Source organism: Micropterus dolomieu, linkage group LG21 (assembly GCF_021292245.1).
Source record: "Micropterus dolomieu isolate WLL.071019.BEF.003 ecotype Adirondacks linkage group LG21, ASM2129224v1, whole genome shotgun sequence".
Lineage (NCBI taxonomy): Eukaryota > Metazoa > Chordata > Actinopteri > Centrarchiformes > Centrarchidae > Micropterus > Micropterus dolomieu.
Genome location: NC_060170.1, coordinates 32,908,815 through 32,921,838, shown reverse-complemented (window position 1 = coordinate 32,921,838; position 13,024 = coordinate 32,908,815). Strand labels below are relative to the sequence as shown.

Here is a 13,024-nt window from a genome sequence, read left to right as displayed (position 1 = left end):
CCCCCCCCCCCCCCCCCCCTTCTCCCAGCAGTGTGTCAGGAGATGTTGATGAACTTGTTTTCCAGACAGCCGCGCTACCTTGGCCTGTGGTTTAGAGTGAGGGAATGCACCCAGTGGGACCTGAAACCGAACCACCTGCTGCCCTCGCCCCCTCCACTCTCTGACTCCCAGCCTTCTCCGTTTACCAAACACCAGTTTCTAGGAACACTCAGCCACCGCTATTTGCCATTTGGCATGGTTGGGGTGTGTTTGATAGGGGTGGCAGGGGCTGCTGTATTTGTGTTTGTGTATTGTATGTGTGTGTTTGTCTGTGCATGTGCGACTGTCCATCCGGAGCAGGGGTTATATGTGTATAAATGTGTGGGTGAGCGTGTTATGAGGGGTGAAGAGACAAGCAGCTGAGGTCTAATGAGCTATAATGAGGTCTAATAGTGGAAAAGCCATCTAGAAGCCATGACCTTGGCATTATGACTGATGCCCACAATCATAACACATCTAAAAACAGCCTGGGAAACAAGCTCAAACTCGCTGTCGTCTCACATGGTGGTAAGTCATCGTCCATATTTCATGGGTTGAATTACCTCAGAGTTAGCAGTGATTACAGATTTAATGGTACATCTGCAAATTGGACTTTGGTGGTTCGTTTTGATGAGAATACCATTTCCATTAGTGCATTTATGAGAATTACAAGGACAGTTTAGCATGTTAATCGTGTTAACGTTGACAGAGGAGAAGGTGTCTTGCTAATAACATCCGTAATGACATTTGGTGAGTGCTTTTGTCCAAAGCTCTGACTGCATATATATTTAGTGTGGGCGGCCGCTGTGGGAAATGAGCCCTCAGTATAGCTACTGTCATTGTTGGCTCCATATTCTGCCTATCAAACTACAGGAAACATTAATAGACTTTGTTTAGAGTACATGCTCCTGGAGTATATGCTGTAAAACTGAGAGCATTTGCAGATTGCAGTTTGAATGTTGTCGTTATGTTCATCTAAAAACTGTATGAAAGTGAATTCTTGTCCTTTTAAATAGTAGTTTATACTATAGTGACTCAAGATTCAACTCGAGTTTCCTCAATTGTCATAGAGATGTTGACAAAAGTGGTTTTAGGACTTCTCATCCATGTTGGCTTGAAGTATGAAAGTTAATTCTTGACCTTGGATATAGTAGTTTGACAAAACAATAGCTTTTTTCTGGAGTTTTCAACTGTATCTCAAACCTATAGCCAGACAAGAACATCAATAGCAGACAATTGTGCAAAATCCCAGAGTAACGCTGTAACGTTAATTACATCCAATGCCAACATTATCTACTACATATTACAGTATGGTTACTGTTAGGGAAAGATTGTGGTTAAGCCAAATAAATTGTGGTTATGTAACCATGATGACAAGATCTACTAACCTTTGTTGTCACAAAACCGTTTTAAAAGGGAGACTCACCCATCTCACTCTGGATAAGTCGACTTTGAGCTGATATTATTTTTATATTTATATTTCAAACTGTTAGGAAATGAGTTTTTAGTAGTATTCACTCTAAAGCTTTCTAAACTACTGCTCCCTGAATGGATTAGATGTTGGATTTATGACACTGTTAGATTACTATAAATGCCAGTCATTATTATCATTTAGTCCTGAATTTTCTGAGATTGCTGGGCATTTTTTCTTCCTCTTATTTCTCATCTCACCATCTTACAGTTTTCTCTCGGTCCAGCAGCAGTTCAGACATTTGGCAAGAGGTAAGCTAAACGCCTGCCCATATGGACTGCAGCTGATTTTCAACACACACACTCATATACACACTCTGCCTTTCTCACTTTTAAGTCCGCACACTGCTGAAGCTGACAAGGTAATGCCTTTTATGGGGCAGCTAACACAAACAATTCACAGCCCATAAGTCCTTGTCTCAACGGTTTTTGTTTGACCATAAATTACAAACTAGAGCACCCATGGGACCTTATTAATTTAAAAAGAAATATAGAAGAGACACAACAGCAGAGCTGTCTGAGAGGTATGAGGGAGGTTATCTGTGTGCAGAGAAGTTATATTTTACTACACATTACAAATACACATTTTTTTGTGAATACTACCAATCAAGGACGTCATTTTGTGTTGAAAAGTGATGGGGACATTTAGGGGCTCAGATTAGGGGAGTGATGAAACTCTTAGCACAATATTGGAGTACCGAGAACAAGACAAGAAGATACTCCAATGTTATTTATAAGAAAAATTCATTAATGAAATAGACTATTTGATGGGGGGGGGGGGGGGGGGGGGGGGGGGGGGTTCTGGGTGTCCTCCCCCAGAAGATTTTGAGCATTAAACTCTTAATTTCCTGCTTTCTAGAGACATTTTCTGCACCAATTTATGGTGGAAATGTCTTTATTTAAATGAAGGGAAACAAAATTCATGTGGCCGGTGACAATTCAGAATATAAAAATATTATCAAATATAATAATAATAATACAGTAATCAGCAGCTTGTTTTTTTAGCCTAAGTTACTTTTTTGGGCAAAGCAGATCTGTTTCTTCTACGTTACATTTCATGTTTTCCTATTGTGCAAGTAAACCTTTCTCACAGAATTTTATTTTTATTAACGTTTCTTGTTGCGAGCTAATTTTCAGAAAACTTTTAGCAAATGCTTTCAAAAAGTGGCGGGGACAAAATCAGCCATTTCAAAAAGTGGTGGACACATGTCCCCAGCATTCCCAGTGTAAATGGCACCTATGCTACCAATGCTAATTTATATTACTTATACTTAATGTTACATACTCATTGTGTAGATACACATACATATTGTTTGTTTTACATTTGTTCTCATACTAATTTTGAGTTTCCTCATAAAGAATTACATTGTAAGTGAAGTTTCAGATGCTTTTTTCACCCTGGAGCAGTATGAAAGAAACACCTATACTTTTATTTTTTGCATTAAAATTATACATTTTGAAACATGATACGTCTAACCATATTCTCCATCAATGACCCGTAACTCATCAACCTCTGTGTGTCTACCTAGCCTACATACATAAATGTGAGAGTATATGTGTGTACTTGTGTCTGTGTGCTGTGGCTGGCTGCCTATAGGGAAGCTGCTGGAAGAATAACAGAGGAGTTGCTGGTTTATCTGCACGCAGGGTCTTATTAAGACTGGGAAGGTGTGTCGTTCACTGCAGTAGATGTGTAACAGCCCACTTCAAACTCTTTCAGACCCACTTGCACAAACACGGGCTGTATATGTGACTATACCTCCCTGCTGTTTCATAGCCCTGTCAGGGCCATTTAGCTCTCAGACATTCACTTTATTCTGTCTGTGCTGGCCAGGTATGTTGATCCCTGGGACCCCCCCCGCTTCAGGCTAGATAGGCACTTCCACTAAATTGTGTTTGACTGGCAGCTGGTTGTGTTCGATCCTCTCCTGACTGTTCAAACAGGTGAGCTACTTGGTGCATCATCTTTAGCATCAAAGGTCTCTTTGCAACAGATCAGTCAGTCAGACTAACAGGAGGAATGTAGCTTCGGGATAGAGATATCTTCACTTCCTCCACCTATAAACTGCCTCCAGTGGTGGAGTCACATTGAAACTGTGACTAGAAGGCAGCAAAGTCAAACGATCACCAGGCCTGATCAGGTCAACTATCAACAGAAGAATCACTGAAACTGCATTACTGAAGCTGAATGTTGGTCATAAGAACAAACATTCTCAGGCAACTTTTCCAAAAAATTTAATGGTTAGATAAAATCTATGCAAACAGTGCTTTGCTTAAGCAAACCCTTATTTACCTTTTTAAATAGGTATTCCAAAAACCATTAATAAAAAAGAAACTAAAAAACATAGCTTCGTAGCTTTAACCAAGGAGGGTTAAATCAAGGGCAACTGGACTTGGTTGAAAATACTTGTACCTCTCATCCAAGAGCAGAACTGTCGGAGTACCTTCAACCAAGTACAGTTGCCCTTGATTTAGCCATTTGGAGAACTATGACCTGGATGACTGAGAATCTTTACAGACAACTTTATAGCTTTAGAGAGAATAACAGCAGTAAATTGAGAATTTTCCTCTTGAGAAACTGCAGATTTCGTAGCATGTTGTTTGTTTAGTTAATCTATATCTTACAGAAGCCCTTAGAGACAAATAAAAAATAAAAAATCTGGTAATCCATTTTCTAAATCAGGTCTAAATTGTTTTGTTTCCTGTGTTTATGACTTAAGAACAAGTAAAAAATAAAAATAAATAAAAGACTCAAGATAGATTACTCACTCTTACACTCCATATAAAATGACATATTGTTCACTGCTTTCTCAGAATTATGCCTTAAGGGGAAATCTCAGAGGACCCTTAAACATTTCCGCCTGGTTGTTTAAGAGTACGTGTTCAGCCCATAATAAAGGATGCCTTGGGCTTAATGTTTTGGAAAAGGGGAGAAAAAAATCTTCATGGAGCTGACCCGTGGTGCCTTGAGATTAAGGCCATTGATAATTAATTCTCCCATCCCATAGTCCTTTCTATCATCTGGCAGTATCTATGGACACCCCAGCTCTGGTCCTGGTCCTAGCCTGGTCCTATAGTAGACTCAGGATTTGGGGATGACAGGGGCCCCAGTGGTGCGTGATTGGCCCCCACAGTATTTCTGATTAATAGCCACGGGAACAGAAAGTTCTTGCAAGATAGTCAGCAGTACCTGTGGGGCCAGTTACTTATAGCACTCAGCTACTTCTCTGGGCCTGCTGGTTTTAAGGACAGACAGTGATTGAGATCCATGTGACTGCGCTCCTTCGTGCTATGGATGCAGTGTGTTTGATCTCTGGGCTTTGAACTTAAAGAGATTCTTTAGTGTCGTCCTTCAGACATACCAAAGAAAAAACAGATCCCTGAGGTGCTTAGATGTGACTGTGAACCCTAAAATAACCTCCAATCTCAGTGTATCCCCTTACGGTGAGAAAGCACAGTGACTTAAACCAGTGACTGGCACTTCATAACAATGTACTTTTTCTTCCAGGCTGTCACGCACTCCTGAGACTCAGCTGTTTTGCAAAGTGGTCCATCAAAAGAGAAAAGTTATTTTAGCATTTCAGATGTTTTTTTCCCTCTCTGTGATGTTTGGAAAGGTAAACTACATGATGTCTGAGTGATCAGATGCTCTTTTGATCACTGGAAAATAGGTGTTAGTCAAGAACAGTGACAAAACAAGAAACAAGTGACAAATCACTGAAGGCTGTGTTCTATTAAATGATTTACAAAACGTGTAGAGCAGAGCCATGATTGGCTTCCAAAGTTGTCATATAATACATTTCTAAATAACATTGTGTAGTAAAGGTTAGTAATGGTTAGTTTTAGGCACCAAACCCACTTGGTTAAGTTTAGGAAAACATTGTGTTTTGGGTTAAAATAACAATGTTACTTACATGACATTAGTTACATAAAGTTAAGTAACATAACTTATACAGCCCGACCGATTTATCGGCCGGCCGATATTATCGGCCAATATGAGCTAATTGCATTTAATTGGCATCGGTCGTTTGTAACGGCAGATATATGACTATTAAAAAAGAAACATAGAGTCAGATCCTTCACTCATGTCATGGGTGTTGCACAGTTTGCCCACCAGAGGGCGACCAGCTGACCACCACAAAAAACACAGAAGAAAAAAATCAGCTGACCGGAGTTTACCAGAGCTTACTGCAACAAGTAGAAACCAAACACGCAGAGGGCTGTGTTAGCGGTGAGTCGGTGTTTTAATAATTATAATAATTATAATAAAAACAGACCCAGTCACGTCTCCTATGCTGAAAACATTCATGACTTGCTAACCCTCCCGTTTTTGACTGCACTACCCCGGCTTCCTACCCGCTCACAGCAGGTTAATGTTACGGTAGCTGGGTGTTGACAGACATAACTGTACAATTATTTCAAACCGTGCGGCAATTCTAGCGAACGGTCCACATTTGTCGCTAGTTCATCACTTCTATATATTTTCCAAAATCACATAACTTTACAGCAGCTAACGTTGCTAAATTAGCCGCAAAGCTAATGCCGTGTTTATCAGTGGAGGAGCGCTAACGTTAATGAGCCGTTAAACTATAGTTTCTGGTGTATTCTAAATATATCTCTGAGCTGCCTGTCTGCAGTTATAGTCTGCATGTCTGAAATTATTAAACCAGAGTGGACATTTAAAATAAACGTGAGCTGTAAAAGAAAATAACACGACTTCCTGTAGCTCAGGCTCTTTGTGTGACGTTGTACGGCTCTGACTAAACGCTGTAGAGCCGTAACAGGAATTATAACAGTTATAACGTTAGTTAAATTAAATCTCAAAGTTGCAAGTCCTCGTTGTAGAGAGTCATGTTGTATTTGATGCATTCAACAGCAGCTCACTGTATCATAGAAGGCATGATTTAGATGATGAGAAATGGTTTGTCGTAGCTTTGGTTAGAATTAAAGAGTGCTGGTAAAGGGATGAACTGGATGTGAATTTGCTACATTGGAATTATGGCGGATTATGTGTAAAGTGAAATACACATGCTCATTCTCTCTCAGTTTACAGACGGCTGAAAAAGTTGCACATTCCAGCGACAAATACTTATTGATGTGCTATTGTTTACATGTTCACTTTTAGAGACTGTTTTCTATTTTATTAACATAATCCATTTAGTAAAAGGTTTTATAGCCCACATACATACCAGCTTTCAATATCGGCCTGTTCTAAGTGTAGTTTATACAGTAAAGGGGTCCACTATCCAAATCATTCTCTAAATCTAAATATCGGCTCATAAATCGGCTCTTTTTCACTTAAATATCGGCATCGGCCCCCAAAAACCCATATCGGTCGGGCTCTAATAACTTGTAACTTATGCTAATTACGTAACTAAAAACAATCAATGATGACTTTTTGTTTTACATGGGAAACAAACGAAACAAACACCGGCCTCCTGGGTTAGTAGGTAAGTCTGACTCACCTGTCCATCCCAACCACCTTCTTGCTCAAACTTTTCTGTTATTTCTATGCTAAACCTACTTTTAGCATTCATTAATTATGCTAAGGGATTCCCCCAGTACGTTGAACTATGACGCTTAAGGGGCTTCCCGGTGCGTTACAAGCTGATGCCAAGGGGGCCTTGACCATCCGTCCGTATGTGAAGCATGAACCGGTTGCTTTTCACAGTGAAGCTCAAACATCCCAATGAAGTAACACTAAGCCTAGCCAAGAAGGGGACTTTTACAGGCATGTACTGCTGTAATGAAGTGAGTCTGATGGATATTTGCGCACTAGCAACTAGTATTTTATCATAACGTACAGTAGTGAGGACAGAATCCTGTTTTCTCTCATAAGTTGTGTTTTTGTCAGTATGAGAAATATGGTGTCCCCTTTTCATTGGATTTCTAAAGGGTGGCAATCTATTTCCTGTCATAAAGAATATTCTTACTCAGGCTATCTTTGCAGCTTCATCACACTGGAAACATAAAATGTCTTTCTTTCCAAGGATATTTTGCAGGAATGGCCAGCCGAACGCTGAGTGGTCATAAGAGCAAAGAGAAAATCCAGTCATCGTAGTCAGGCAGTAGGTTGGATCACTGTTGTGTTGTACAAGCAATACATTTTTGAGATTTTTAGCTTAACCAAACCAAACTGCACAACACTATGGAAAAACATGCCACAGTGTGGTAGTCAGTGTGTGTCATGGTACACTTGCACAGTGGAAAATCCATATCTGAAGAATCCAGGATCAGGCCACGGGAGGCTGGCATCTGTCTGCTGCTCTGGCCATTCGCAACAATACGCTCCAATAGGATGTCTGTAATAATATTAGTTGGAAGGTTTTTCAAGGGCCCAGACAGCCCCCAAAATAATATGCTGTACAAAATAATACATGACCTCTAAACCATATCCACAACAATCCCTGTGTCTCTACACCAAGAATTACAAACCAAAACCTGATGTCTTCAGGAAAGAACACATTCTCTTTGTGTGAGACGCCAGTAAAATCACTTCAGTAGATGTGAAAATGTACATTGGATTGGATTTTTCTGAGATGAGACACAGGCCATATCATCCAATTATTCAGGTTTTTGAATGAGTCATTGTGGCATTTTCAATTTCAGACTTTTTGTTTAGCATAGCTTCGAATAATCACATCAGAATTCATCTGATTCATGTGAGACTTTACACATTAATCACTGAACAAAATTCAAAATGGACAAGGAGTGATAGTTGCATAAATGAGCATATTACATGAACAACAGTTTTCTCTAAATGGGCATATTGCCTTTGGGTATGTATGTCCTTAATTGTACTTTTATACACTGATCCTAAAACAACTAAAATAGGAGGGAGTGGCAGGTCCAGAAGACATGCATGCCCCACCTCGCCAATTACCCGTCCATCCTCACCTCTTATGTCCCTGGTATCAAGACTCCACTGAGATTCTGATCATGAATCAGACCTTCAGTGCCTCTTCATCTAAATGACTTCCTCAGGTCAAGGGGTCAATGCCCCATCACTCAATAAACCCTGGCTAATTAGCTAGTTATGTCAAGGTCCCGGGATGGGTATGTGCTTAAATAAATCTTAGTGCAATATTAGATTTCCTGTTTCTCAGTAAATATAATGTTATCTGCATGCTATTCAGCAAAGTCCTCTGTATTATTTCCAGCTCCTTAAAATGTAGCTGATCGCAGCTGAAGTGATCACATTAGAGGATTATTGTGCTTGTTTTCTTTTAATCCAACAGAGAAAATTATCAACACTTCATCTATTTTTATACCATTTTCCATATGGCTTTTTAAAGTCTTCTCAATGCAGCAGGACATTCTCTGATTGCCTGTTTCCTGCAGTGCTTCAAAATCTTTCTCACAATTTCAGTCCACGGTTTTATTTTGCAAAAATGACTCAGCATCCATTGTCTGTGTTGCATCCCTCTTATTGGCTGCCCTGACTCTGACTTTTTCTCACATGAACATTTCATAGGAACAGCCTGCTGGCTAGATTGCGGCTGCGTTCGTGCGCGATCTGAAAGGTCCTCGATGACACATTTGTGTCAGGAAGTCGCTCTGCTCATTGAATACTATTCAGAAACACAAAAGCAAAGCAGAAGGCAATATTTACATCAACAGCAACATTAAAGGCTGTAACAATGTAGCCCCCGTGCCGCAGCATGTGTCAACAAAGTAACGTTACAAGTCTAAATCCCAAGTTAATTTGCCGCCGTATAATGGCCAGTGGGGTGGGGAGAAAGAACTAGTGATTGTGTTTTGTTTTTGCCTCCAGCTTCACAAACAGTGGCACTAACAAAGTATCCTTTCTGTGCTGTTTCCTTCCACTCTGATTGGACTAATTGGGACCTGTTGACAGCGAATCCCATCCGTGCAGGAACAGGCCAATCACGTCTCGGCATCTGTCATCCCTGGCACACAGGGCTTCCACTCCCCTCATAAAGGCCTTTGTCTCTGTGACCTCAGTGACCTTTAGCATTTTTTAATATGGAAAGCCTGATTAAGTCTCCCAAAACAGGACGTGAAACATTTTGGTGAACAGTTTGGTACAAAGTACATCCCTTCATGATAGCTTTATAGCAGCTCCCATGCTCTGTAGAAATTGGAAAAGTGGGGAAAACTGAATTTTTATGGCAACAAACTTCACTAAAGTTTTAAGTTTAAGTTAAAATTTGACTTAAGGTCTTAAATTTAGCCCTTGAGTTTGTCCACCACTGTTACATACTCTAAGTTGGACTAACCTTCAATTTTACACTGTACTGTTTAAACTTAGTATTTTTCAATAATTGACTGTGTCTCATTTAGATCCTGGTTTCTGCTTGTGCTATATAGCTCAAAGGCATGATCATTATCAAGTAGCACATTTATTTAGCTGACCTGAATTTTAAACTGAAAAACAATGCATACTGGGAATTATATGCTGCTATGCAAAAATGTTTCTATAGAATTTAAACAAGTAAATTTGAATAGACAATCAGCCGGACATTTAGTCATCTCGTCCCTTTAAGTTACAAGACTGAACTCATGATTGTGAGTTATGAAAGTGATGACTGGACAACTTCAGTTAACCTGATTTCAACCTGAAAAAGATATCTAATTACACTGAGCTAATGATAAATTTTGAGTTAGTTTAATATTATTTATTATATAGAGAAATCATAGAGTAAATTCCACGTGAGTTAACAGAACTTTCTCCCTTTGTAATGAGTCAACAATCTAAAGGCGAGTTTAGGCAGAAAGCAAAGCAAATTTTTGCCTTGCGTCATTTGCACAAATACCACTGGACCCTCTGTGCAGTTTGTTTTTATTCGCCCCTAAACAGCCAGTGTACCAACTGTATCGACTTTAACTGTAAGGTAGCTCGCTGCAGGTGCACATTTTTTCATTCACACTGAGGCGTCTTCACCGTCCTGAGCGAATTTCCGTCAATCTGAGCACAAAGTTATCAGCACTAACTAACTTTTGTTTAATGATCTAATCTAACAATTTGTTATCCTTATTTATATTTATTAGCCAAATGTTTACAGCTAGGGAAATAAAATGAGGGCAACATCAATAGTGAAAAAGATCTGTTACATAAGTTTTTAATTATTTGGACAACTTTGGTTACACATATTTGATGATGAAAGTCTTCTAAACACAAAAGCTTGACCTATGAAAGTAGAAAGTTTTTGCACCAATGTGACTAAACTGAGTTGGGGTTAGTTGAATCACACCACAAAGGAAACAGATACATCCTTACTACATGGTTATTTTTCTTTCCTTTGCTTTGAACATATGCAAAGTGACAAGGCACAACAACACCTTTGCTCCAGCGGTTAGCCTGATACAAACGACCAGAGGAAGAGCCGCACTGGAGCAACTGAGGAAGCCACTGAGCTCCATCCAGAGTCTCTGAGAGCAACTTATCTGTCAGCACCATTATGAGCCTCTCATATCTTGGCCTGCACCTGTCTTTGGCAGTCCAGGAGTTTGGTGAGCCCCCCTCTCCAGACTCCCCACCACCCTCCGTCCTCAAGAGCTGAGGAGAGGCCTCGGGATCCCCATTCATGGAGGATGATCGACAGGGCAGCAGTCAGAAGAAAAGGCAGCTGTGATGAGAGACAGAAAGAAAGGAGGGTGTACCGGTGTCCCCTTTGTGCTTTTAACTACCTCCCCTCTTGTCTTCCATAGCCATGTCCACACAATAGAGTCTTAACAGGAGCTGTCAGCGGACCACACTAGTGTGACCACTGTGGGCACCGGGGTTAGCCGGCATCACATTAGCTCTGTGTTTGTACGGCACTGAAAGCCAGCTAGCTACAGTTTAAAGCAAGTTTTGTGGTGTTTTCTATAGGAGCTTTCAGCTCTGTGTTTACCCACACAGAACTCCAAAGAGGCAGAGCGCGTCACATCATTGAAGAAACGGGGAGGCTCTAAAATGCTTGACAAAAAAAAAAAGAAGTAAGGTGTCCAGCGGGGGCCTCTACTTTGCACCTGAGGTTTGATCAATATAGTCAAGTGATGACATGTCAATTTGCACTGACAGAAAAGAGATGGCGAAGCCATGAATGGAGGCGCTGAAAGATGGCAGCAGGTGAATTGTTCTGACAGCGGATAGAGTGTATCAACGTTCTGCTTTTAAGTGTGTGTTTGCCTCCCCGCCGCCACTCAGTCAGTATTTCCTTACATTAGGAGCACTGTTTAACCAGTGCTTGTGAAACCGATACTCTTTGCCGTCCCCATTGTGCTTTTTGCTGTTGGGATAATGCAATGTTTATGAGTTATTGCACTGTACACACAGCCACGAGCCAGCTGCAGCCATTATTTGATGTTTGATACATGTAATATGGCCACAAAGAGCTTTAAGCAGCTGATACAAAAGAGGTGGTGTGGCATGATCAGATAAGGTTGAATGAGCTCATGATTTTAATTGTTACCAAACAATGATTGGACAGGTGTCTGAACAGAAAAGGATTAGGAACAGAAGAAAATGTTCTCAGTGAGAGACCACCTCTGTGGAGCAGTGTGCTTGGGATTTAGCTCATTATTTCTTTAATGCTCTACAAATAAACTTGCCTTGCCTTTAAACAACAATGCGTTTGTGGTTATTAAAATGCTTGTAAAACATTAAATCATACCATTATTTTACAGGGCTACAGCTTATGTTCAGAGCTGACACAGTTACCAATACACTGTGTTGGAAGTGTGTAAAGTCAGTGTTTTATAGCTCTGTAACCATTAGATGGCAGTAATGCATAACCCAGCCATCTGATCTGCTGTGATGAGAGCAGTCTTTTTCTGCCTGCACCTCTCAGTTGGCCCAGTTTAGGTTCAAAACATTAAAGTCAGAGTGTTTCAAAGCCCCTGCCTGACACAGACAATCTGGGTATGTGCTTTTAGAAAAAAAAAGTTTCTGAGTAAGCGTTTTCCTTGGAAGTAAATCTGTTTCCTTGCAATTAGTCAAAATCACATAAACATAAGACGCATGCCACATGTACATGAATAGCAAACCATATTCAAACAATTTACAGTCACTGTCTCTTATTGAAAATACACTTTTACATAACATCTTACCTGTCGTAGTTGTCTATAATGAGAGTGAATTCCCTCTCTTAATCTTCACCTGTTACATCCAGACAACAAAATCAAACAGAGGAAAGCTGAACACTTTTCTCCCTTTGTCGCAGGGTTTACTGTAAGCGTAGGATCAGATCTCAAATTCCAAAGGGACAAACCACCAATAAACAAACAAGCAACTCAACAGAAACACATTTGACACAAGAGAATAACTCACTGTGGTAGCTGAATGCAGTGGCCTTATTGTGGTCTGGCTTTTATCTATAAGGCAACACAGAGACAGCATCAGAGGGCCTTTGGTCTGCAGTTCACACAGTGGATCAAACCAGCCTTATCTGCTTGCCAGTGTTTGTTTTACCTTAGCTTCCCATAGTTCCCTTTACAGTGAGCTTAGTCCACTTTATTATTGCTAAGGATTTACCCACATGCCCTTATATTTTTAAGAGATTATTTGTACATTCACAAGAGTTTACAGTTT

The 13,024-nt window shown here is 40.3% G+C and overlaps 1 long non-coding RNA gene across 2 annotated transcripts in view; it reads left to right on the top strand.

Annotated features, from left to right (window-relative positions):
- Positions 1–12,057, top strand: part of LOC123960736 — a 19,782-nt gene extending 7,725 nt beyond the window's left edge. For both annotated transcript variants that reach the window (XR_006822594.1, XR_006822593.1), the window contains 2 exons: positions 1,700–1,740; positions 10,773–12,057. This is a non-coding gene — a long non-coding RNA (uncharacterized LOC123960736). The remainder of the gene's footprint in view (positions 1–1,699; positions 1,741–10,772) is intronic.
- Positions 12,058–13,024: the final 967 nt, after the last annotated feature.